This window comes from Cibotium barometz, chromosome 21 (assembly GCF_041138505.1).
Source record: "Cibotium barometz isolate CiBa-2024 chromosome 21, ASM4113850v1, whole genome shotgun sequence".
Taxonomy (NCBI): Eukaryota; Viridiplantae; Streptophyta; class Polypodiopsida; order Cyatheales; family Cibotiaceae; genus Cibotium; species Cibotium barometz.
The window spans coordinates 40,908,388-40,934,860 of NC_141066.1; positions in this window are offsets into that span (position 1 = coordinate 40,908,388).

Sequence of the window (26,473 nt, forward strand, 5' to 3'; positions counted from 1 at the left end):
CATTACATCCACATCACATCACATATATTCCATCCACATATATCCTTATCACATCACATTGATTCCATTCACATTACATCATGTCCACATCTATCCACATCACATCTCATTCATTCCATCCACATTACATCACGTCCACATCTATCCACATCACATCTCATTCATTCCATCCACATTACATCACATCCACATCTATCCATATCTCATCACATTCATCCACATTCATCCATTCATTCGCATGCACATCTATCCTCATCCATCCATTCATTCACATGCACATCTATCCACATCCATCCATTCATTCACATGCATATCTATCACATCACATCTCATTCTCATCCATTTACATCACATCACATCCTTTCACATATCATCACATTTGCATTCAGATCACATTCACATTTAGTACCGTTTTCTACTTTTGATACCGATGGGACTTTTATAAGTTTTTGCCAATTGCTTGGCCTAGCTAAAGGTACTTTTTCTCGATGGATATTTTCATATTCTTTCTCAAATTTCTCAAATGAAATATATTCAATATTCTTCTTTTTGAGTAAAAGATTCATGAGATTTACAAAAATCAATTCTACCCATATTTTCCAATAAAATTAATAGTGCTCAAAATTTCACTTTTGATAAATGCTCATAATTTGAATTATGCCAAAAATTCCTCTTTTACCATTTAATTACTTGAATCTCAAATATCATGAGAATTCCTATGTTGTATAAAAATAGATTTACCAAAAATTCCTCTTTTACCATATAATTACTTGGATCTCAAATATCATGGGAATTCCTCTTTTTGCATAAAAATAAATTTACCAAAAATTCATCTTTTACCATTTAATTACTTGGATCTCAAATATCATGGGAATTCCTCTTTTTGCATAAAAATAAATTTACCAAAATTTACTCTTTTTTCATAATCAATTAATTATACATAATTACAACATTATTTCTCATGAATATGACGAAAATCGTTCTTTTAGCATAGGATGTCCAATCCTAGAATATGGTAGGAAGTCCTCTTTTAGCATTATGCATAAAAATAAGATATGTCTTATTTTCTAAAAATTTTGCCATAGCTTTGCTCTGCTATTACTGATAATTCTTATTTTTTTCTAAAGAATAAAATCTTGTAATGAAAATATGATAGTAGTTTCTCTTTTATGCTTAAAATCAAACTATGAATTTAAATCATAATTTTAACCATAATCATAAACTTAATTATGATTATCTCACTAGATTAAGGTAATTTCATTATTTCTCTTTTTCCAAATTGATACGATAATCTATTTCTCATTTAGAATCAATCAAAGTAGTTTTTAACTACTTATAAATAATCTAAAAGAAATAATTATTATTTTGTTAACACAAAATCATAAAAATACCATTTTCTTAATCTCTAGCTTATCAAGCCTAGAGTTTAGATTTGAATTAAGAAACTATCATTGAGAAGCATCCTTTTTCAAGGGATTTAGCCATAAAGATGGCTATTCTTTTAGAGAGAGAGATTTACTTAAAGAAAGCATTATAAATAAGCATAAAGATTAACTTTCTCTTAATTAAGCATTAAGACTTTAAGAGAACGCTTGATTTGAATTAAAACATTCATTTAGAAAGCTTCTCAAGCTTGAGAGGGGTTGAGAAGAAGAAAGTCATTGAGATAAATTGAAAAAAACCATAAAAATTAACTTTACCTCCAAGTTTGGCTTGATTCTCTATTAGCAGTGAAGCCCCCGACCAATTAATTGGTCCACCAAGAGGAGAAGAGAAACTCCAAGAGTTGTTGTAGAGAGAGAGAGCTCCAAGCTCCTAAGAGAGAGAAAAATTTAAGGGATAATAGAAAATATGATTATTTTAATATAATACTAGCATAGTATAGCTCCAATATTTTTTTACAAAAGACTAAGGGTCTATTTATAGGTGAGGGAGGCCACTAACCAAGTCCAACTGAGTTCTAGAATTTTTTAGGTTTAGTTTGACTCAATTTTGATAGGATTTGGACCAGTTTGGCTCCCTTTTTTATTTGGTTTGATCCAGGAGAGAGGAGAGATAAAAATATCATAATTTTTTTGAATTAAAAACCCTTCCACACATGTGAAATAGGCGCCTACCTCAAGATCCCCCCTCTCCTTTACTAAGGCATTAGAAGATAAGGAAAACTTACGTTTTTTTATTTTTTTCCACTTTTAAATGCATAAAAAATAAAAAGTTTAATTTAAATTTAAATTTTCGGATAGGCTAGCAATTTAAAATTTGTATTTTATAGCAAACCTACCTAAAAACTGTTTTCTTCATTGATTACTATCACATCTCTTCTCTATCCGACTCAACAACTAAAAGATTCTCTCTCTCTCTCTCTCTCTCTCTCTCCCTCCCTCCCAAGCCTTTCTCTCATTCCAGTAGGTCTCTCTTTCAAGATTCTCTTTGGGATCCAAGCTATCTACCATCTTCCATTGTGTCTACTATGGCACTCACAGCAATAACAAACACCTCAAATTCATCATGATTGAGGAAGGTAGAATTGCATATTTGTATCTTGAATTAATATGCACCTATCAGAAAAGAACGTCTAAACGCACAGGAGAAGCAAGAAACAAGACAATAGGGTCATTGTAATGTGGATCTTAGGTTGATGGGTTTTTATATCCTAATGATCCTTCTTCAAATTTCTCTCCACCTTTCACAGACCTACCCTCATTCATTCATTTTGTTGGAAAGGGTGAGAATGGGCTCCTTGGATATTGCAAACGTTAAGTATATGTGATGCATGGAAGGTTCAATTTCTAAACTCATAAATTCATAGCTTGCAAGTCACTTTGAGTAGCGTGCAAGAAGCTCTCAAAATTGCACAAAATAATATTTTAGAGCTACAAAGAGAGGGCAAAGAGAAAGAGGACCACATCCTGAAGTAACATGATACAATCTCGCGTATGAAGAGCACACCCATGGGAGCCAGAGAGCGAAAATGAACAACATTCAGACACTTGCAATTGGTGGTGGTGCTCTCAAGCAAAGAATTCATGAAGCAAGGTTTGTTTTCTATTCATCTTTTTGGTTATAAGTTATTCTTATTAGAGTGTATCTATTGTTTGATTTTTTCATTAACTATTAATTCATTATGTAATATTGCTACTATAAGTAATCTTTGTTAGTTCATTACAAGACCTTTCTTAAAGATGCATGTGGTGATAATGGTCCTCAAGATATTGGAGATATGTTATGTAGCTGCATGAGAAAACATGACATTCTTTCCATAGTTTGAGATCCACGCTACAAGAAGGTACGACAGATACTTGCAAATGAGATAATGAAAGATATAACTAACATTTTAGGTATTGAGGAAGTTCAGAATGCATGCGCTGAAGTTGGCATAAGCACGAAAGGATACCATGCTCTACATCAATTACTGCAAGATACACAAGTTTCGCAAACAAGGCATCACACAAAATATTTTTCCAGCCCCAAGAAGATTAAGATTAGCAAAGAGGGCATGCAATAAAGATATGCAACGTAAGATTGGAGAGTACCACTGTGTCAATGATGTGTTGACCATTAGAGCTTGGGGAAAAAAGAGAGGCAACAATGGTAATATTGTAGTTCCTTACAACAAGTTCAACAATATATTTGTTGATCTATAATGTCTTCAAAAAGTTATGATCTTATTCTATGGATTACCTAATAATTGTAAGTAACTTTTATCTCTTGCAAAGTAGTTGAAAAAATATATGAAAAATCAAAGCTTATTTAATTTTGTTTGTCATGCAAGGTGACAAGGTTACCTTTGTGTTGAAAATGGATGAGTGTCAGATTGTGAAAGGAAAGAGGATAGAGCGAATGAGTATCACACTCATGAATAAGGCTATGGCATATGCAAAAAGTTCAGAGTTATCGTCTTTTCTCAGTGAAGACACATTTGAGGGGAATACTGAGATCAACCAAATTCTTGATAGGGAGAGGATTTGTAAGCTAGACTTTCCCTCATATAGTGTCTAATCTGAGAAAGAGATATGGTGGCTTGGGGCATTTGAAGTATCAAAGAGACACATGAAGTTCTTGCTTGGATGTTTGATAGGATACCTGGATTACCACTATCATCAAAGCACAGATTCAGGGAGAAAAACTTGAGGTAGAGGGCAAGAGCACTTATAGAATAGATTGGCATTTGGGGGGTGACCTGAAGACAATAAAGTACTTGCTTGGGTGTCCAGAAGGTGCCAACACCCCAAACCCTTGTTCGTGGTGCATGAGAATGGTGAGGAAAACAAACAAAAGTCGGGAAAGAAGAGGATGTTTGAGAATCAAGATATTGAGCACGACCCCATGGACGATGTTGCTAGCAACTGGGTTGGAGGTGTCTTGTCTGCCAACATGCTAGCTATGCCAAACAGGCATTTGAGAGACCCAGAATGGAATCCTATAATTCCATTTGAACTGAAGAACGTCCACTTCTGTACACTACATGCATTCATGCATGTGTTTGACCGTTTGCTCCAGTGTCACATAGCTTATACATTTACCATGCAAGGCAAAGAACAACAATAAGAAGCTCTTCATAAAGTAGAGCAACTACTCAACTCAATTAGGTGCCATGGTGGCAATGTACAGATAACTGTTAACAAAAAGACCTCTGGCATGAATCATGAGGTTGCACAAGTGTCCACCATGAGTGGAAATAGGCAAGACATTTTCGGGAGAAGCTAGAAAATGCCAAGGACTCAACCAAGCCTTGGAACTTGTGGAAGGATTTATGCAAATGTACAAAATTTGACTGCACCAATTGAAGCCTTGTAATTCGACATGAGAAGGTTTGTTCAGACTTCAATAAGATAGTGAAACTTTTGACCAAAAGCAAGACAAACACAAAGGAGCGACAAAAATTTCAAGATGAGCTTTCTAATTTTATGAAGTCCATGGTTGATACATGGGGTGAAACCAACATTACGCACTACATGGTAAACACATTTGCTCCTTCCTACTGGATATTAAGAAATGAGTATGAATAATTACTAACTCTCTTAATTTTTTTGCAGCACATTCTTTATGCTCATGGTTCATACTTCATGAATGAGTATGGTTCTCTGGACATGTGGAGCACACAAGGAATGGAGAAATCTCACTATCAAGCTAGAGGAGTATATTTTAAAAACACCCGGCATGGAGGAGGGAAGAATCGTACAAATTACCTCAAGGAGATGTTTAATTGGTTTTACAGATACACTTTTGGGCAAAAATAATCCACGGAAAGGGCACGTATGAGTAATCTAGCAAGGGCAGCACAAAATAATGCCAAACACAGAAGATCACTAAAGTGGAAAGCTGGCACATGACCAACATGTCATGCAGCATGGAGATCTTCACGAAGATACATAGGAAGAATTTGGAAGTAGAAACAACACTTTGAAATTGAAAGTATTTGGAATAAAGTTGTAAATTTTTTTGACTTAGGAAGTAAACATTTAGAAGAAAGTTGTAAAGCTTTTTGACTTGAAAATAAAAAATAATTGCACCATTCCATTATATTGAAGATTTACAATGAAAATATTTACAACAAAAAGAGCTAATTTCTCTTTAGTCTCTTCTCTTCTTGCTTCCCCTCTTCGATATAAATTTTCCCTCTATAACGTAAAAACCTCTTACGACTATAGCCTTTGAGTGACTTTACATCCTCCACTGTTGTACCTAGGACATAGCTTGAATAACATCAAAAATAACCTGCTCGAAAAGGCCAAAAACTAGGGCCGTATCCAAAGATACGGATGGCAACACACTTTTATATAAGCATGACTTTATGTATATTATAAGGTATAAATGCATACCCTGTATACCTAGATAGGGCTTTCAATGTAAGGAGTGGAATCTCTGCATCCCTGGAGTACTTGATATGATATATAATAAATATATTTTTGTCGATAGAAGAGACGTAGTGTGCAAGAGCGGCATCTTGCCCAACTCTTGCACGACCAGCACCACCTCGTCCAAGAAATCCATTGGCGTCGTCAAGCTCTATTTGCATTGAGAAAGAACCAGGAGGGAACAAACTAAAAAGTAAGAAATAATTCAAACAGACTGAAGCAATAAGAATTAAACTAGACAAACTAAAGTAAGAAATAATTCAAACAGACTGAAGCAATAAGAATTAAACTAGACAAACTAAAGAGATAATTAATTCAGGCAACAAACAAGCAATAATTTACCTTCTGGTTCTCATCCTCCTCCAACTTCACAACATCCCAAAGGTTGATAGAGCCCTCTTCATTTTCTTGGTCAAGTTCGGGAGGAATAGGTTCCTTGCCAAACTCAAATTTATGCCCATATCCTGTTGAAGTGCTTGAAATTCTTCCTTTGAAGGAAGAGAAGCTTCATTCTCCTTGGCTTTTTCAAAGCACAATGACATTACTTCTGGGGCCTCTAAGAATTTTTCTATCATTTCTATGTCCAATGCGAGAAATTCATTCTTATGCTCATTATCTACATCAAGAACACCGAACGCAGCTCCACAACCGTCTGCTATTATAGCAAGACAGTAATCCTCCCTAAAATTGTCGAGTTTTTGAATGTGCGAGAGAAGGAGGTAATACTTCCCATTAATTAGGAAGGACGGTAGCCAAGGGATGACAAAATTGGACATTAATCACTCCCCATGGACAGATGATGTTCCTTCATCAATGATGGTGGAGGCCTTAAACTTTGCCACATCAAAATTTGTGCTGAGAAGTTCCTCCTCCTTCTCAGACACAAGCTCCATGACCTCTTCTTCTATAGATTAAGCACTTGAAATAAAGGACTCTTTTTCTGATTTATCAGTCCTTCCTTTAAGCTCCTCTTCTGTGTAATCCTTATCAGTATGAAGAAAGAGATAGACAACAAACCCAAAATGATATTCTAGTAAACTGTATTTTCTGCCATGCACACTGGACACATGTCAACACAAATCTTGATATGTTGATCATTTGAGTAAGTGTCCCACCTCTTCTACATGCTTGAATTTTGAGATGAGGTGACTGTGAGGCTTGACATGTGGACATATGTAATGGACCCACAACAGACGGTCCCTCCCCGTTGACCAACCAGCAATTCTTTGTCCGCTCTCCCTCCAGGGATATCCTTGCCATGTCGTTGATAATCTCCTCCCACACTAAAAGCAACGTTGAACACAGGCTCTACATGGCAAAAGGGATTTCTCTTACCCAACCCTCGTCAAAAGATCAAAGAGATTGAAAGATCCTTGCCCTCTCCGCGCATCGAATTCTGGGATGCTAGTAGGGGAAGTAGCACTTCTTGTGTAGGGCACTTCTTGTGTAGGGCAGAGCCTCTCACTCGGGGCCTCACCCATGGATATCAGGACAAGAGACTAATCCCTCAGTTTTTCCAAAACCGAACTTGAAAAAACTTACCTCGCCTAGCAAACGTAGGCGATTCCTTTGGGATATTTTATTCTAACGTAGTCAAGGTCTTCATTAACCAAACTGATCTGTCTGGACCCGTAAGTCTCATGGTCAGATCAAGGAAGAGACTTGTACTTGGATCATAGAGTCCAACCCTTTTTTCCTCATCAAAAGGCACAGCCGTTGATTCTTTTCCCATAGAACAAGGGTTATCCGGGATTTACTTCAACTATCGTAATTTAACAGAATTGAGTCTCATTTTAGGGATCCATCAGTCCAGCCTAGCCAACCGCCCAACCACTATAGTGATAGGATCTAGTTAGAAATTTGGTTATGTTTTGCCCCGGGTACCAGGGAAAAGAGTTCCCAGGCTCTCTAGCCGGCACTTCAAGCAAACTTCAAGATAGTCACACCACTTACACACCCAATATGAAATTGCTTGTTTCACAGATTCAGCTGTCTTTAAAACAATCTTTTAATGAAACCATAGTATCACTGATCATAATCCTCCAAAATATCCAGCTTGAATTCTAATTTTCAATCATTCCTTCATCTGGCATCATTGGCAACTAGAACGCTCACCACTTGTTCACTCAGGGGACTTTTCAATAGTTCCTAGCTCATAGTACCCGGCAATATGATCACATAAGAAAATCCGACAATATGATCACATAAGAAAATCCAGATGCAAGATTAATCAACAGATCCATATAAAAGATCCATGGACTTATCCCTTGTGAGAACCAGCAAGGCCAATCAACCAGATCCATGCCCGAGTTCAGAAAACAACTCTAATACCATGTTCCATTTTCTTCCCCAACACACACGTGGGTATCTTTGGTGACCCAGAGTCCAAGCACCATATGGTCTGCACCCTCTAAGCTCCTTCACAGGTCACCTAGTGCTTCACTCATAGGCCGCTTCCTTGGTCCCTCATCCACCGTACTACCGGAAGCTCACCATTAAACCGAACCGAGGCTGGTCAACGACCTTGCTACATGAGACGTCCTCCGTTGACTCTCCGTCAGCTGTTACAACTTTATTACTTAGGTCTCCATGACCTCATTCACAAGATGGTCAAAATGCTTCCCATCATTCTTGACATAAAACAGTCATTTAAAAACAGGTCATAAATATAGCTTCTAACAAACTCTCATTTTTTCACATTGTTCACACATCATTTCTCGTTATTCCACATTCTTCTAAATCAATTCACTTTGCTTATTCCACATCCACTCATATCTTTTCCCATCATTGTTCATCCATTCTCATCCAATCACATCTTATTATATCTCATCACATCTATCCACATCACATCACATCTCAGTCATATCTATTCCCATCATCGTTCATCCATTCTCATCCAATCACATCTTATTATATCTCATCACATCTATCCATATCACATCACATCTCATCACATCCATTTATATCTATTCAGATCCTCATCACATCACGTCACATCCATCCTCATCACATCTCATCCACATCTCATCACATCCACTCATATCACATTCATATACACATCCATTTACATCATATCACATCTCATCACATCTTATGACATCCACATCCCATCACATTCACATCCATTTACATCGCATCACATCTCATCACATCCACTCACATCACATTCACATCTTATCATATCACATTCACATCCATTTAAATTGCATCACATCTCATCACATCCATTCACATCTCCTCACATCACATTCACATCTTACATTCACTTCTCCTCTTAATCGCATTCACATCTCATCTAATCGCATTCACATCGCATTCATATCTCATCTAATCACTTCTCCTCTTAATCGCATTCACATCTCATCTAATCATATCGCATACCCATAACATTCATTTACATATTGTATTCTTATTCCTTCAGCTTTACTAATGAGAACTAATTCTAAACTTCCGTTTACCCATTAGATCCTTGATCCTTCCAGGGATTCTAGATTCTCTTTTTCTAATAAGAATTATCCAAGTTTTCTCGATGAATATTTTCATTTTCTTTCTTAAATTTCTCAAGTAAAATATATTCAATATTCTTCTTTTTGAATAAAAGATTCATGTGATTTACAAAAATTGGTTCTACCCATATTTCCCAATAAAAATAAAAATACTCAAAATTTTACTTTTGATAAATACTCATAATTTGATTATGCCAAAAATTTCTCTTTTACCATTTAATTACTTGGATCTCAATTATCATGGGAATTTATCTTTTTGTATAAAAATAAATTTACCAAAAATTTCTCTTTTATCATTTAATTACTTGGATCTCAAATATCATGGGAATTCCTCTTTTTGTATAAAAATAAATTTACCAAAATTTTCTCTTTTACCATTTAATTACTTGGATCTCAAATATCATGGAAATTTCTCTTTTTGTATAAAAATAAATTTACCAAAAACTACTCTTTTCTCATAATTAATTAATTATGCATAATTACAAAACTTTTATTTCCTATGAATATGACAAAAATCATTCTTTGTGCATAGGATGTCCAATCCTAAAATATGGTAGGACGTCCTCTTTTAGCATTATGCATAAAAATAAGATATGTATTATTTTTTAAAAATTTTACCATAGCTTTGCTGCTATTACTGATAATTCTCAATGTTCCTAAAAGAGTAAAAGCTTGTAATGAAAATATGATAGTAGTTCCTATTTTATACTTAAAATCAAACTATGAATTTAAATCATAATTCTAACCATAATTATAAACATAACTATGATTATTCCACTAGATTAAGATAATTTCAACATTTCTCTTTTTTCAAATTGTTAGGATAATCTATTTCTCATTTAGAATGAATTAAAGTAGTTTTTAACTACTCATAAACAATCTAAAAGAATTTATCATTATTTTAATAGCACAAAATCATGAAAATATCATTTTCTTAATCTCTAGCTCATCAAGCCTAGAGTTTAGCTTTAAATTAAGAGACTATCATTGAGAAGCATCCTTTTACAAGGGATTTAGCCATAAAGATGGCTATTCTTTTAGAGAGAGAGATTTACTTAAAGAAAGCATTACAAATAAGCATAAAGATTAACTTTCTCTTAATTAAAAATTAATACTTTTAGGAAAATCTTGATTTGAATTAAAACAATCATTTAGAAACCTTCTCAAGCTTGAGAGGGATTGAGAAGAAGAAAGTTATTGAAAAAATTAGAAAAAACCATAAAAAATCGATTTTACCTCCAAGTTTGGCTTGATTCTCTAATTGCAGTGAAGCCCCCAACCAATCAATTGGTCCACCAAGAGGAGAAGAGAAACTCCAAGAGTTGTTGTAGAGAGAGAGATCTCCAAGCTCCCAAGAGAGGAAAATTTAAGGGATAATAAAAAAATATGATTATTTTAATATAATACTGGCATGGTATAGCTCCAATATCCTGAGGGTCTATTTATAGGTGAGGGAGGCCACTAACCAAGTCCAATTGGGTTCTAGAATTTTCTCGGTTCAGTTTGACTCAATTTGGACAAGATTTGGACCAGTTTGGCTCTCTTTTTTATTTGGTTTGATTGAGGAGAGATAAAAATATCATAGTTTTTTTGAATTAAAAACCCTTCCAGACATGTGAAATAGGCGCCTATCGCAAGAGCCCCCTTTCCTTACCAAGGTGTCAAAAATGCATCATTATTCTAAAATATCTTATTTTTTTAGTAATATCTCATTATTGTTAACTAATAAACCTTATACTCAATCAACTCTTCAACTTATGTAAGCATTTACTCATTTTTGGGTATTTTCTTTTATTCTTTTAGATTTATCTTATCCCAACACTTGGATTAATCTAATTGGTCCATTGTAACCTTAATTGGACCATAATATGAAAATTTCTGAAAATGTAGACCCTTACCTAAGGTCCCTTATACACAGTTTCAATTAATTCTTAATGCACATTAGAAAGTTCATTTAGAAGTTTTGTTTTCAGGGGAATCCATTTTAGACACTAGGAGGATTTTTATATCTCAATTTTAGATTCTCTCTCTAGACATTTTCTCTCTCTAGGCCAAAACAGGATAAAACAAGATCTTTTTTCTATTTCAGAGAGGGGAATAATTTCAAGAACAGAAGGGGAGGTTCTTACACCTTTACACCTCAAAAGCTGGAGGGAAGAATCTTACATCCTACCCCAGTTAAAAAACGTGAGATGTACTCTTTCACCTTAAGACCAAACTGATTCTAGGGTTCCTTATAGTCTCATCAACCCACATCGAATCCTGGGATAGAGATCCCTTCTACAAGAAGAACATACAAAAACATCTCAAGGCCTTCCATCACCTTATGGAGATAATAGCACCATACTTTCATTCTCCATTACATTCAAGGAAGCATGGCAGTGTTGCCATTCTCAAGGCCTCCCATCACCTTCATGGGGAGAATGGCACCAATGCTATTTTTCCTTATATCTAAGGAAGAATTGTAGTGATGCCATTCTCAAGGCCTCGCATCACCCTTCAAGGAAGAATGGCAATGGTGGCATTCTCAAGGCCTCCCATCACTTTCATGGGGAGAATAGGACCATACTACCATTTCACCTTACATTGAAGGAAGAATGGCAGTGGTGCCATTCTCAAGGCCTCCCATCACCACTTTCATTCTCCCTTACATTCAAGGAAGAATGGCTGAGACCTCCCATCACCTTGAAGGGGATACTGGCACCAATGCCATTCTCCCTTACATTCAAGGAAGCATGACAATGGTACCATTATCAAGGCTTCCCATCACCTTAAAGAGGGGATAATGGTACCACTACCATTATCAAGACCTTCCACATTACCTTAAGAGAGAATAGCACCTTTGCCATTCTCCCTTACATTCAAGGAAGAATAGCAGTGGCGCCATTCTCAAGACCTTCCATCACCTTTCTGAAGAGAATGGCAATGGTGCCATTCACAACACCTCCCATCACCTTGAAAGGGGAAAATGTCAGCACTACCATTCTCCCTTACATTCAAGGAAGAATGACAGTGGTTTCATTCTCAAGGCCTCCCATCACCTTCATATGCGGAGAATGGCACCACTGCCATTCTCCCTTACATTTAAGGAAGAATGGCATTGGTGCCATTCTCAAGACCTTCCATCACCTTCATGGGGGGACAATGGCACCATATTACCATTCTCCCTTACATTCAAGGAAGAATGGCAATGGTGCCTTTCACAAGGTCTCCCATCACCTTGAAGGGGAGAAAGGAACCACTTCCCATCTCTGTACATTCAAAGAAGAATTGTAGTGGTGCCATTCTCAAGGCCTCCATCACCTTGAAGGGGAGAATGGCACCACTGTCATTCTCCCTTACATTCAAGGAGGAATGGAAGTGGTGCCAGAATCAAGGCCTCTATCACCTTGAAGGGGAGAATGACACCACTCTCATTCTACCTTATATTAAAGGAAGAATGGCAATGGTGCCACTCTCAAGACCTCCTATCACCTTGAAGGGGAGAATGGCACCACTCCCATTCTCCCTTATATTCAAAGAAGAATGGCACCACTCCCATTCTCCCTTACATTCAAAGAAGAATGGCAGTGGTGCTATTCTCAATGCCTCCCATCACCTTCAAGGAAGAATGCCAGTGGTACCACTCTCAAGACCTCGCATCATCTTGAAGGGGATAATGGAACCACTGCCATTCTCCCTTACATTCAAGGAAGAATGGCACTGGCGCATTCTCAAGACCTCTCATCACCTTGAAGGTGAGAATGGCAACACTAGTTTTCTCCCTTACATTCAAGGAAGAATGGCAGCGTCATGCCATTCTCAAGACCTCCCATAACCTTGAAGGGGGAAGGGCACCACTGCCATTCTCCCTTGCATTCAAGGAAGAATAGTAGTGGTGCCATTCTCAAGGCCTCCCATCACCTTCATGGAGAGAATGGTAGTGATTCCATTCTCAAGACCTTCCATCACCTTGAAGGAGAGAATGGCACCACTACCATTTTGCCTTACATTCAAGGAAGAATGGCAGTGGTTCCATTCTCAAGACCTTCCATTGGGAGAATGGCACTATTTCCATTCTCCCTTACATTCAAGAAAAAATGGCAATGGTGCCATTCTCAAGACCTCCCATAACCATTAAGGAGAGCATGGCACCACTATCATTATCCCTTACATTCAAGGAAGAATGGCAGTGATACCATCTCAAGGCCTCCAATCACCTTCATGGTGGAGAGAATGGCACCATCTCAAGGCCTCAAATCACCTTCATGGTGGAGAGAATGGCACCATACTATCATTCTCCCTTACATTCAAGGAAGCATGGTAGTGTTGCCATTCTCAAGGCCTTGCATCACCTTCATGGGGAGAACGGCACCCCCAATGCTATTCTCCTTTATATCTAAGGAAGAATGGTAGTGGTGCCATTCTCAAGGCCTTGCATCACCTTTGAGGAAGAATGGCAGTGGTGCCATTCTCAAGGCCTCCCATCACCTTATGGGGAGAACGGGACCATACTACCATTCTACCTTACATTCAAGGAAGAATGGCAGTGGTGCCATTTTCTCTTCAAGGTGATGGAAGGTCTTGATAATGGCAGTGGTGCCATTCTCAAGACCTTCCATCACCTTGAAGGGTAGAATGGCACCGTTGCTATTCTCCCTTACATTCAAGGAAGAATGGGAGTGGTGCAAGAATGGCAATGATGTCATTCTCAAGACCTCCCATCACCTTGAAGGGGATACTGGCACCACTGCCATTCTCCCTTGCATTCAAGGAAGAATGGCAATGCTTTCATTCTCAAGGCCTCCTATCACCTTCATGGGGAGAATGGCACTACTCCCATTCTCCCTTGCATTCAAGAAAGAATCGCAGTGGTGCCATTATCAAGATCTCCCATCTACTTGAAGGAGAGAATAGCACCACTATCAGTCTCCCTTACATTTAGGAATAATGGGAGTGGTGTTATTCTCAATGCCCCCCAACACCTTCGTGGAGGGAATGGCACCACTACCATTCTCAAGACCTCCCATCACCTTGAAGGGGAGAATGGCACTAGTGGTTCCATTCTCAATACCTCCCACCTTGAAGGGGAGAAATGACACCACTGATTGAACGGGAGAATGGCACCACTACCATTCTCCCATACATTCAAGAAAGAATGGCAGTGGTGCCATTCTCAAGACTTTCCGTCACCTTGAAGGGGATAATGGCATCATATTGCCATTCTCCCTTACATTCGTGGTGCCATTTACAAGGCCATCCCCTTGAAGGGGAGAAAGGCACTACTTCCAATCTCCCTCACATTCAAGGAAAAATTGCAGTGGTGCCTTTCTCCCCTTGTTGAAGGGGAGAAAGGCACTACTTCCAATCTTCCTCACATTCAAGGAAAAATTACAGTGGTGCCATTATCAAGGCCTCCATCACCAAAATGGCACAACTGCCATTCTCCCTTACATTCAAGAAAGAATGACAATGATGCCATTCTCAAGGAATCCATAACCTTTAAGCGGAGAATGGCACCACTGTCATTCTCCGTTACATTCAAGGACGAATGGCAGTGGTTCCAATCTCAAGACATTCCTTCACCTTAAAGAGAAGAGTCGCACCACTGCCATTCTCCCTTATATTCAAAGAAGAATGGCAGTGGTGCCATTCTCAAGGCCTGCCCCCGTCACCTTCAAGGAATAATGGCAGTGGTGCCATTCTCAAGACATCACATCAAAGGAACCAAAGCCATTCTCCATTACATTCGAGGAATAATGGCAATCATGCATTCTCAAGACCTCCCATGACCTTGAAGGGGAGAATGGTAACACTACTTTTCTCCATTATACTCAAGCAAGAGTGGTGGTGTGGTGCCATTCTCAAGACCTCCCATCACCTTGAAGGGGAGAAGGGCACCACTGCCATTCTCCCTTACATTCAAGGAAGAATGGTAGTAGTGCCATTCTATAGGCATCAGTTTGGTGAAATTCTCAAGACCTCTCATCAACTTGAAGGAGAGAATGGCACCACTGCCATTCTCCCTTACATTTAAGGAAGAATGGCAGTGGTTCCATTCTCAAGACCTCCCATCACCTTCATGGGGGAGAATGACACTATTGCCATTCTCACTTACACTCAAGAAAGAATGGCATTGGTGCCATTCTCATAACCTCCCATCACCTTGAAGGAGAGAATGGCACCGCTACCATTCTCCCTTACATTCAAGGAAGAATGGCAGTGGTGGCATTCTGAAAGCCTCCCATCACCTTCATGGGGAGAATGGCACCATATTGTCGTTCTCCCTTAAATTGAATGAAGAATTGTGGTGTTGCCATTCTTAAGGCCTCCAATCACCTTTATGTAGAGAATGGCATCATTGTCATTCTCCCTTACATCTAAGGAAGAATAGCATTGGTGCCATTCTCAAGACCTCCCATCACCTTCAAGGTAGAATGGAAGTGGTGCCATTCTCAAGGCCTCCCATCCCCTTCATGGGGATAATGGCACCATACTACCATTCTCCCTTACATTCAAGGAAGAATGGCAGTGGTGCCAATCTCAAGGCCTCACATCACCACTTTCATTCTCCCTTAAATTCAAGGAAGAATGGCAGTGGTGCCAATCTCAAGGCCTCACATCACCACTTTCATTCTCCCTTAAATTCAAGGAAGAATGGCAGTGGTGTCATTCTCATCAAGACCTCCCATCACCGTGAAGGGGAGAATGGTGCGAATGCCATTCTCCCTTACATTCAAGGAAGCATGACAGTGGTGCCATTCTCAAGGCCTCCCATCACCCTAAAGGGGATGGGAGGCCTCCCATTACCCTACCCTAAAGGGGATGGGAGGCCTCCCATTACCCTAAAGGGGAATGGGAGGCCTCCCATTACCCTAAAGGGGATGATGTTACCCTAAAGGGGATGGGAGGCCTCCCATCCCCTTTAGGGTAATGGGAGGCCTCCCATTACCCTAGGGATGGGAGGCCTCCCATCCCTAGGGTAATGGGAGGCCTCCCATCCCCTTTAGGGTAATGTCATACCCTTTAGGGTAATGGGAGGCCTCCCATTACCCTAAAGGGGATGGGAGGCCTCCCATCACCCTAAAGGGGATGTGAGGCCTCCCATCACCCTAAAGGGGATGGGAGGCCTCCCATCCCTAGGGTAATGGGAGGCCTCCCATTACCCTAGGGATGGGAGGCCTCCCATTACCCTAAAGGGGATGACAGTGGTGCCATTCGCAAGGCCTCCCATCACCATTCTTTAGGGTAATGGGAGGCCTCCCATTACCCTAAAGGGGATAACAGTGGTGCCATTCTCAAGGCCTCCCACCATCACCCTAAAGGGGATGGGAGGCCTCCCATTCCCATTACCTTAGAGGGGATATGGGAGGCCTCCCATTACCCTAAAGGGGATATGACATTATCAAGACCTTACATCACCTTGAAGGGGATAATGGCACCACTACCATTCTCAAGACCTCCCATCACTTTGAAGAATGGTAGTGGTGCCATTCTCAAGACCTCCCATCACCTTGAAGGGGATATTGGCACCATTTCTATCCTCCCTTACATTCAAGGAATAATGGTAGTGGTGCCATTATCAAAACCTCCCATTACCTTGAAGGGGATAATAGCACCACCACTGCCATTCTCCCTTGCATTCAAGGAAGAATGGCAATGATTCCATTCTCAATCCCTCCTATCACCTTCATCGGAAGAATTGAACTATTGCCATTCTCCCTTGCATTCAAGGAAGAATGGCCCATTCTGAAGACTTGCCACCTTCTTGAAGGAGAGAATCTAACCACTTGCTTTCTCCCTTACATTCAAGGAATAATGGAAGTGGTGGCATTCTCAAGACCTCCCATCACCTTGAAGGGGATAAGGAAACCACTTCCATTCTCCCTTACATTCAAGGAAGAATCTCAATGGTGCCATTCTTAAGAACCCCCATCACCTTAAAGGGGAGAATGGCACCACTACCATTCTCCCATACATTCAAGGAAGAATGGCAGTGGTGCCATTTTCAAGACCTTTTGTCACCTTAAAGGGGAGAATGACACCATTTTCATTCTTCCTTACATTAAAGGAGGAATGAGAGTGGTGCCATTCTCAAGGCCTCCCATGACCTTAATGGGGGGGAATGGAAATGGTGCCATTATGAAGACCTTCCATCACGTTGAAGGGGAGAAGGCAACACCGCCATTCTCCCTTACATTCAAGGAAGAATGGAAGTGGTTCCATTGTCAAGGCCTCCCATAACCTCGAAGGGGAGAAATGGAACCACTACCATTTTCCCTTAGATTCAAGGAATAATGGCAATGGTTCCATTCTCAAGGTCTCCCATTACCTTCATGGGGAGAATGGCACCAACTTCGTTCTCCCTTACATTTAAGAAAAAATGCCAATGGTGCCATTCTCAAGGCCTCCCATCATGTTGAAGGGGAGAATGGCACCATTGCCATTCTCCCTTACATTCAAGGAAGAATGACAGTCGTTCCATATTTATCAAGGCCTCCCATCATCTCATGGGGAGAATGGCACTACTCCCATTTTCCCTTACATTCAAGGAAGAATGGTAGTGGTGCCATTCTTCCCATAAACTTGGAGGAAAGAATGGCACCACTCCCATTCTCCCTTACATTGCAAGAAGAATGGCAGTGGTTCCATCTCTCAAGACCTCCTATTACTTTAATGAGGAGAATGGCAGTATGGTGACATTATCCCTTACATTGAAGGAAGAATAGCAGTGCTGCCATCCTCAATGTCTCCCATCTCCACTTCCATTCTCCGTTACATTCAAGGAAGAATGGCAGTGGTGCCATTCTCAAGACCTCCCATCACCTTGAAGGGGAGAATAGCACCAATGCCATTCTCCCTTACATTCAAGTAAAAATCAAAATGGTGCCATTCTCAAGGCCTCCCATCATCTTAAAGGGGATAGTGGCACCACTGCCATTCTCCAGATCTTTCATCACCTTGAAGGGAAGAATGGCACCACTGTCATTATCCCTTACATTCAAGGAAGAATGGCAATGGTGCCATTCTCAAGACCTCCCATCACCTTGAAGGGGAGAATGGCACCGCTGCCATTCTCCCTACAATCAAGGAAGAATGGTAGTGGGTCATTGTCAAGGCCTTCCATTATATTTATGGGTAGAATGGAACTAATGCCATTATCCCTTACATTTAATAAAGAATGGCAGTGGTGCCATTCCCAAGACCTCCCATCATCTTGAAGAAGAGAATGGCACCATTGCCATTCTCCCTTACATTGAAGGAAGAATGGTAGTGGTGCCATTCTCTCCCATCACCTTGAAGAAGAGAATGGCACCATTGCCATTCTCCCTTACATTGAAGGAAGAATGGTAGTGGTGCCATTCTCTCATGGTGGGGAGAATGGCATCACTACTATTCTTCCTTACATTTAAGGAAGAATGGCAGTGGTTCCATTGTCAAGACCTCCCATCACCTTGAACAGGAGAATGGCACCACTGCCATGCTTCCTTACATTCAAGAAAGGAAGAATAGCAGTGGTGCCATTCTCAAGGCCTCCCATCACCTTGAAGGGGAGAATGGCAACACTCCCATTCTCCCTTACATTCAAGGAAGAATAGGAGTGGTGCCATTCTCAAGGCCTCCCATGACCTTTAAGGAAGAATTGCAGTGGTGCCATTCTGAAGACCTCCCAACACCTTGAATAGGAGGATGGCACCACTGCCATTCTTCCTTACATTTAAGGAAGAATGTTAGTGGTGCCATCCTCAAGGCCTCCATCACCATCCATATACTTATTTTAAACTAGATAACTCTAAACTAAGCTAACTAAACACTAATTAAACTAAACTAATTAGACTTTAATTAGATGGTAAATACTAATTAGACACAAATTAAAATCTAAACATTAATTAGATTTTAAACTAATTAAACTAATTAGTTTAATTAGTTTAATTAAAATACTAATTAGACACAAATTAAAATCTAAACACTAATTAGATTTTAAACTAATTAAACTAATCAGAGACAAAGAGAGAATGGTTTGTGTGTGTGTGTGAGAGAGAGAGAGAGAGAGGGAGAGAGTGGTGAGAGAGAGAGAGAAAGAGCCTGCCTCTATGCTCCCTTACATTCAAGGAAGAATGGCAATGGTGCCGTTCTCAAGGTTTCCCATCTCTTGAAGAAGAGGAGAATGGCAATGGTGCCATTAGCAAGGCCTCCCATCACCTTAAAGGGGAGAATGGCACTACTTCCATTCTCAAGACCTCCCATCACCTTGAAAGGGATAATGGCACTACTACCATTCTCCCTTACGTTCAAGGAAAAATGGCAATGGTGCCATTGTCAAGGCCTCCCATCACCTTAAAGGGAAGAATGGCACCACACTGCCATTCTCCCTTACGTTCAAGGAAGAATGGCAGTGGTGCCATTCCCATCACCTTGAAGGGGATAATGGCACACTGCCATTCTCCCTTACATTCAAGGAAGAATGGCAATGGTGCTATTCTCAAGACCTCCCATCACCTTGAAGGGGAGAATGGCACTAATATCATTCTCCCTCACATTCAAGGACGAATGGTAGTGGTGCCATTCTCAAGGCCTCCCATCACCTTCATGGGGAGAATGGCACCACTGCCATTCTCCCCCATGGTGTTATGGAGAATGGCAGTAGTGTCATTCTCTCCTATTTTCGATTACCAATTTTGAATGTGAATTTTAATTTTAATTTTAGTCCCCATTATCCCCACTCTCCCTCCTTGTTTTGAACATGAATTTGAATTTGAATTTCTACCAAGTATGGTACCAATTCCTATCTATTGAATTTTAAAATTCCCTCCTTGGATTCCAAAACCCTAGTTTCAAAATTTCTCTCCCAAATTTAAACATTGCCTACTCAATATCCCAAACAATTCCCTCCCGATATTTTTATCATTTGTGGGCGTGTAAAGGGCGAGTGTTCATGCGTAATTAACACTAGTGAAACTACAATCACAGGTGCACTTCCTTGTAGTTTTTTTTAACGTATGTACGTACGTATGTACATACACATATAAACATAAATAAAGTTCTATAAAATTAGGATTAATTCGTATCATATACTAATTTTAAACTAGACTAAACTAATTAAGCACTAGTTCAAACTAAACTAATCAAACACTAATTACATTATAAATACTAATTAGACACAAATTAGAATCTAAACATTAATTAGATTTTAAACTATTTAAACCAATTATATATATATATATATATATATATATAGAGAGAGAGAGAGAGAGAGAGAGAGAGAGAATTGTTTGTGTGTGTGTGTGTGAGAGAGAGAGAGAGAGAGAGGTGTTTGAGAGAGAGAGAGAGAGAGAGAGAGATGTGTGGAGAGAACTGTGTGTGTGAGAGAGAGAGAGAAATGATGGGTGTGAGGAGGCAAAAGAGAGACAGAGAGGTATTAACATTGATAGAATACAACACGAGAGCATATACGACCAACGGTGAGACTTGAACTCGGGTGGATCATGAGAGAGAGAGAGGGGCCTGCCCGAATCCTGACGTACAGCGAATCATGATGTAGAGCACTGGAAACCTTTGAAGGTCTTTTGAGAGGTCTATGAGAGAGAGAGAGAGAGTGTGTGTTTTTACAATTGCATGCGTGTGTGTGTGTGTGAGAGAGAGAGAGAGAGAGAGAGAGAGAGAGAGAGAGTTGCCTTTTTCTTGGTGGTGGTTTGGCTGATGTCTGTTTCGCCTCTTTCTGCTAGTCATCGTCTTCCTAAGGCCTTCACGTATTGCCCGCCCATCGTTCACTGTAGCGACTAAAGCTTCAAACACGAGTCGACCCTGTTGCTCTTCTGAGGGTACTGGACACTTGAGCCCCTGCTGCTCCACTAGGTCGCCCGTCCCTGCTTACGAAGACAGACCTAGTTGCCTTCCATTCCACTGCTGCTCAAGCCTGTTGTATATCAACGTTCTCTTGCAAGAGGAATCCTTGCTCATCGGTTTGTAATCGTGGGTAGAAACACAAGACTTATTCTGAAGTTCTACATCTTGGGATGAGTCGATAGCCATGGCCATCTCACTCGCAGTAAGGACAGAGCTATTTTTTATATACAGGGCTTGGACGCGTGTAGCGCTATTGTTTTCTCAATTCCAACGAGAAGACTCGTGCTGCTGACTCGCAACTAATCCATGCCCACCAGTGCCACCACCTCCTCCTTCCATGTCAAGCTTGCGCAGCCCTAATCTTAACCCTAGCTTGTCTAAGATTATCGCTACTATTAAAGTAGCTTGGCTAAGATTATCGCTAATCTTAACCCTAGATTGGCTACTATTAAAGTAGCTTGCCAATTTATCAATTCTTTTAATATACAATAATAAGAATATAAATAGCCATCAATATGTACTTGATATATTTTCAAAGCCTAAATATTTAAAATAAAAAATACCATAAAAACAAAAAAAAATAGTAGTGAGCCTCGACATACATTAAAAACCTTTTAAAAAGCAAGTCAAGCAAGGTTCTTTTAGGTATATGTATAAGTATATACAATTGTTATGGAAATTGTAAGTTTTCCATTTAGAATTAAAATTGTTTTTAAAAATAGAAGCAATCAATTGTTTTCCCTATTTGCTAAAGAAACTAAGCATAAGGTCTAATAGTATCATCATCTCGTACATTAAGCATTATACTCCTTCACCTTTCAGGCAACCCACTCCCCCCTCCAAGATTTCCCTTTATTGTCATGTCATTTATTATACAATAAGATGTTTTTGATTTGCCTAGAAGAGAGTCATTACTTTCATGTAGCTATAAATGTTGACACTAGCATCATAATTCCTTGTAAGGATATCCATTGTGTTACTCTCATCACCACCCACATCTTGTTAAACCTCCTTCAAAAAGACTACTTCTCTCTTCCCCTCCCCTATGACAAGAATATGTTCCCTCAATCCATTGTCATTAAGTCCCATCTCCTGATCTACAATGTGATCAAGAGGTGATCTACAATCACATTCCCTTTAAAATTTCTAGTTTCATCAACCAGAAAGGGAGTGTGATCTATAATCACATTCCCTTTAAAATTTCTAGTTTCATCAACTCAGACCATGATTTCTAAAATTTCAAGGTGTTCTCCTTGTTTCTTATGAGGTCTCCCACCAACAAGGGCCCCACTGCTATGAAGCACTCTCCTTACAACCATTAGGATACATCATGGTGGAACTTGGGGCCTCCCCACCATTTGGTTTCACACTATGGTGAGACCAGAGGCCTCGTTACCATTTGGTTGCGTTATGGGATAGGACTAGGGCTTAGCTAATGTATGGTGGTGGGATTGGGGTTGGCCTCACTGTCGGCAAGACCAACATTGGTTATGTTGTGGGGTAGGACCAGGGTTTAGCTATGCTATGGTGGGACTAGGGGATAATGACACCACTGCCATTCTACCTTACATCATTCAAGGAAGAATGGCAGTGGTTCTATTCTCAAGGCCTCCCATCACCTTGAAGGGGAGAATGGCACCACTCCCTTACATTCAAGGAAGAATGGTAGTGGTGCCATTCTCAAGGCCTCCCATTACCTTAAAGGGAAGAATGGCAGTGGTGCCATTCTCCCACAAGCTTGATCTATGAAAAGCAGAATGGCACCACTGCCATTCTCCCTCAAATTTGAGAGGGAGAATTGGAATTGTGCCATTCTCCCTAATATATTATAATGGAACCAAGGGAGAATGCCTGTACCTTTCAAGAAATATAAGAAGAATAACACCACTACCATTCTCTCCCCTTATCATTCTTTCTACTTTGGGAGAATGGCACTGCTACCATTCCCCTTGCTTACATTGTTTAGAGAGTAGAATAGCAATAGTGCCATTCTTCTCATAATCAAATTGATGTATTTGAGTTATGTCCTAAGACCTCTCGAAGTTACCTAATGGTGTGTTCACACACGGTGCCCCATTGGAGAGTGTCTAGCCTAAGGCTTCAAATGTCTTTGTATATATGCATACATCACCTTAAAGGGGAGAATGGCACCACTGCCATTCTACCTTACATTATATATATATACACGCATACTTAAAGGGGAGAATGGCATCACTGCCATTATCCCTTACATTCAAGGAAGACTGGTAGTGGTTCCATTCTCAAGGCCTTCCATCAACTTGAAGGGGAGAATGGCACCACTCCCTTCTTACATTCAAGGAAGAATGGCTGTGGTGCCATTCTCAAGGCCTCCTATTACCTTAAAGGGGAGAATGGCAGTGGTCCTGTTCTCCCTTACATTCAAGGAAGAATGGTAGTGGTGCCATTCTCCCACAAGCTTGATCTATGCAAAGCACAATGGCACCACTACCATTCTCCCTCAAATTTGAGAGGGAGAATGGGAGTTGTGCCATTATCCCTAATATATTATAATGAAAGCAAGGGAGAATACCAGTGCCTTTCAAGAAATATAAGAAGAATAACACCACTACCATTTTACCCTCTCATTAGTCTTTCTACTCTCGGAGAATGGCACTGCTACAATTCCCCTTACTTACATTGTTTGGAGGGTAGAATAGCAACTGTGCCATTACCCTCATAATCAAATTGATGTATTTGACTGGTGCCATTCTCAAGGGCTCCCATCACATTCAAGAATGAATGGGAGTGGTGCATTTCTCCCACCAACTTGATCTATGTAAAGTAGAATTGCACCACTACCATTATCCCTTATAATCAAGGAAGAATGGTAGTGGTGCCATTCTCAAGGCATCCCATTACCTTTAAGGGTGAAATGGCACCACTGCCATTCTCCCTAACATTCAAGGAAGAATGGCACCACTGCCATTCTCAGTCCCTCCCATCACCTTAAAGGGGATAATGGCACCACTACCATTCTTGAGGGGAAGCAGTTAAGGGAAACCCTAGCATTCTTCCTTATATTCAAGGAAGAATGGCAGTGCTGCCAATCTCAAGGCCTCCCATCACCTTGAAGGGAAGAATGGTAGTGGTGCCATTCTCCCTTACATTGAAGGAAGAATGGAACCACTATCATTTTCAAGGCCTCCCATCCCATCACCTTAAAGGGGATATATTAAGAGACTAAGGTTATGTAGAAGGGGAAGAGAAGGGTGTGTGTGTGAAGGGACTTAAGGTCCACTAGCTCACCTATTTGAAGGTGGAGCTAGAAGGCATTTTGTATGGAGCAAGAAGCCTAGTTGTATTTAAGCAACTTAATAAGTAAGATATTTTTTTGTATTTTGTGAGTCCCTCTCCACGAATTTTATCATGGTATCTAGAGCTTGGCAAGAGTAGGTCACTTTTGTGGTGTAGAATAGGCCATTTTTCTTATCTTTTCACTTGTGGAGCTGGACCTCCTGGCAGTGGGGAGGCCTTCCAGCACTTCGTGGAGGCAATATATCAACAAGTTTTCATCTAAGAAAACGTAGAGGAGGTCTGGGCGCTCATACTCATACTGTCAATTGACGGAAATCATTCGCTGCTGCGGCATTGCTATTTGAGTGCGCCGACACCGATTCTCTGCTATGCTCGATGCCGTACAACAATTCGCATGTACAGGCCATTTGAAACAACATGGACTTAGGGCTTTTGAAGCCCATAGTCTCAAGAGCATCTAGCTCGAATTTCACGCCTAATGGTGCATCGACGCGTCTGCTACAGTCAAAAGACCAGGGCCGCCTTCTTCAACTCCATTGAAGCTCACCATTAAAGCTTCAAAATCAATTTTTTTCCTTGCTCTAACCCTCTCCTCTTTGCTCTAATCACCTAAGTGATATTGTGAGGGCTTGTTGCTAATCCTATTTCTGAGTTTGAAGCGGTGGCCATACAACATGAGGTTTTCATGAGCCTCATACTCATCAAGCTCCATCATCAACATCATCTTCAAGAGCACAAAGCTTTTCAAAGTGTGCTTATAAGCATTAATAGTGTTGATTAACACTAATGAGGCTTCTAATCCAATAAAGGGGAGTTATTCCAAAGTGTTTTTAAACACTAAGAGTGTTCTTAAACACTAATGGTGAATCTAATCACCAATATAAGTGTCATTAATGCTAAAAATATACTCTTAAGCATTAATCGTGTTTTTTAAACAACAATGGTGATCTTAATCACCAAACAAAGTGTTCTTTAATACTAATGAAGTTAATCTCCATCAAAATTAGTGGTTGGGCAAAAACCCTAAGTGCTAAACCATAAAATTTACCATCTTAATCTCCTATTTTTGTAACATAATGGCTTGATTAAGGGCTGTTGCACTCTCACAAGCCTTTCTCTTTCTACTTAAGCCAAAATATCATAAATTTCTGGTCTTTTCCTCTTTATATATCAGCCCATTACTCTCTAGTAATCTCCTTCAATACCTAATGTCAAAGGACAACACCCAAATTAAGAAGTTCTCAGGAGAGGGCTTCCACACTAGGCAAGTCCTTGTCAAATACAAGATGATGTCCAAAGGTTTTTGGCCATTCATCTCCGGCACTAAGGTTATTGATCGAACTAAGGCTGAAGATATTGAAGATGATGAGAGGGCACAAGCCATCATCATGCTTCATCTTGATGAGGCTCTCATTCACCATGTGGACCAGCTTTCGACTGCAAATGAGAAATGGGATGAGCTTGATAAGGAGTCTATGGAGCTCGTGGTAAGAATTCCAAGATCTCACTTAAAATTGATTTTTTCAGCTTGGAACTCAAAGAGGGAGACGGCATTGGAGCCTTCATCTCTCACTTGAAGGGCCTTATGGCTCAACTTGCATCAGTGATGAATGCGAGAATGGATGAAGATGATGTAGTGGTGTTTGTTTTGCTGAAAGCAATCAAGAAGGTGTACCCCACCTTAGTCACCACTCTGAAGAACATACCTAATCCCACCATCGAAGGAGTCATTCAATCTTGTCTTGATGAAGAAAAGAGGCCAAAGAAGGGAGAAGCTGAATCTTCAAATGCAACCACTTCATCGAATATCGAACAAGCTTTGTCACATCAAGTGATCAAAGTAAGATGTGCCCATTGCAAAAAGGTGGGTCATTTGCCAAATCATTGTTGGATCAAATATCCCAACAAAATGAAATGTAACAAGTGTAAACAAATGGGACATAAATGTCCTAACAAAGAGTCACAGGCTAAGTTTGTATCAGTCTCTAACTCCACTGAGAAATTGTT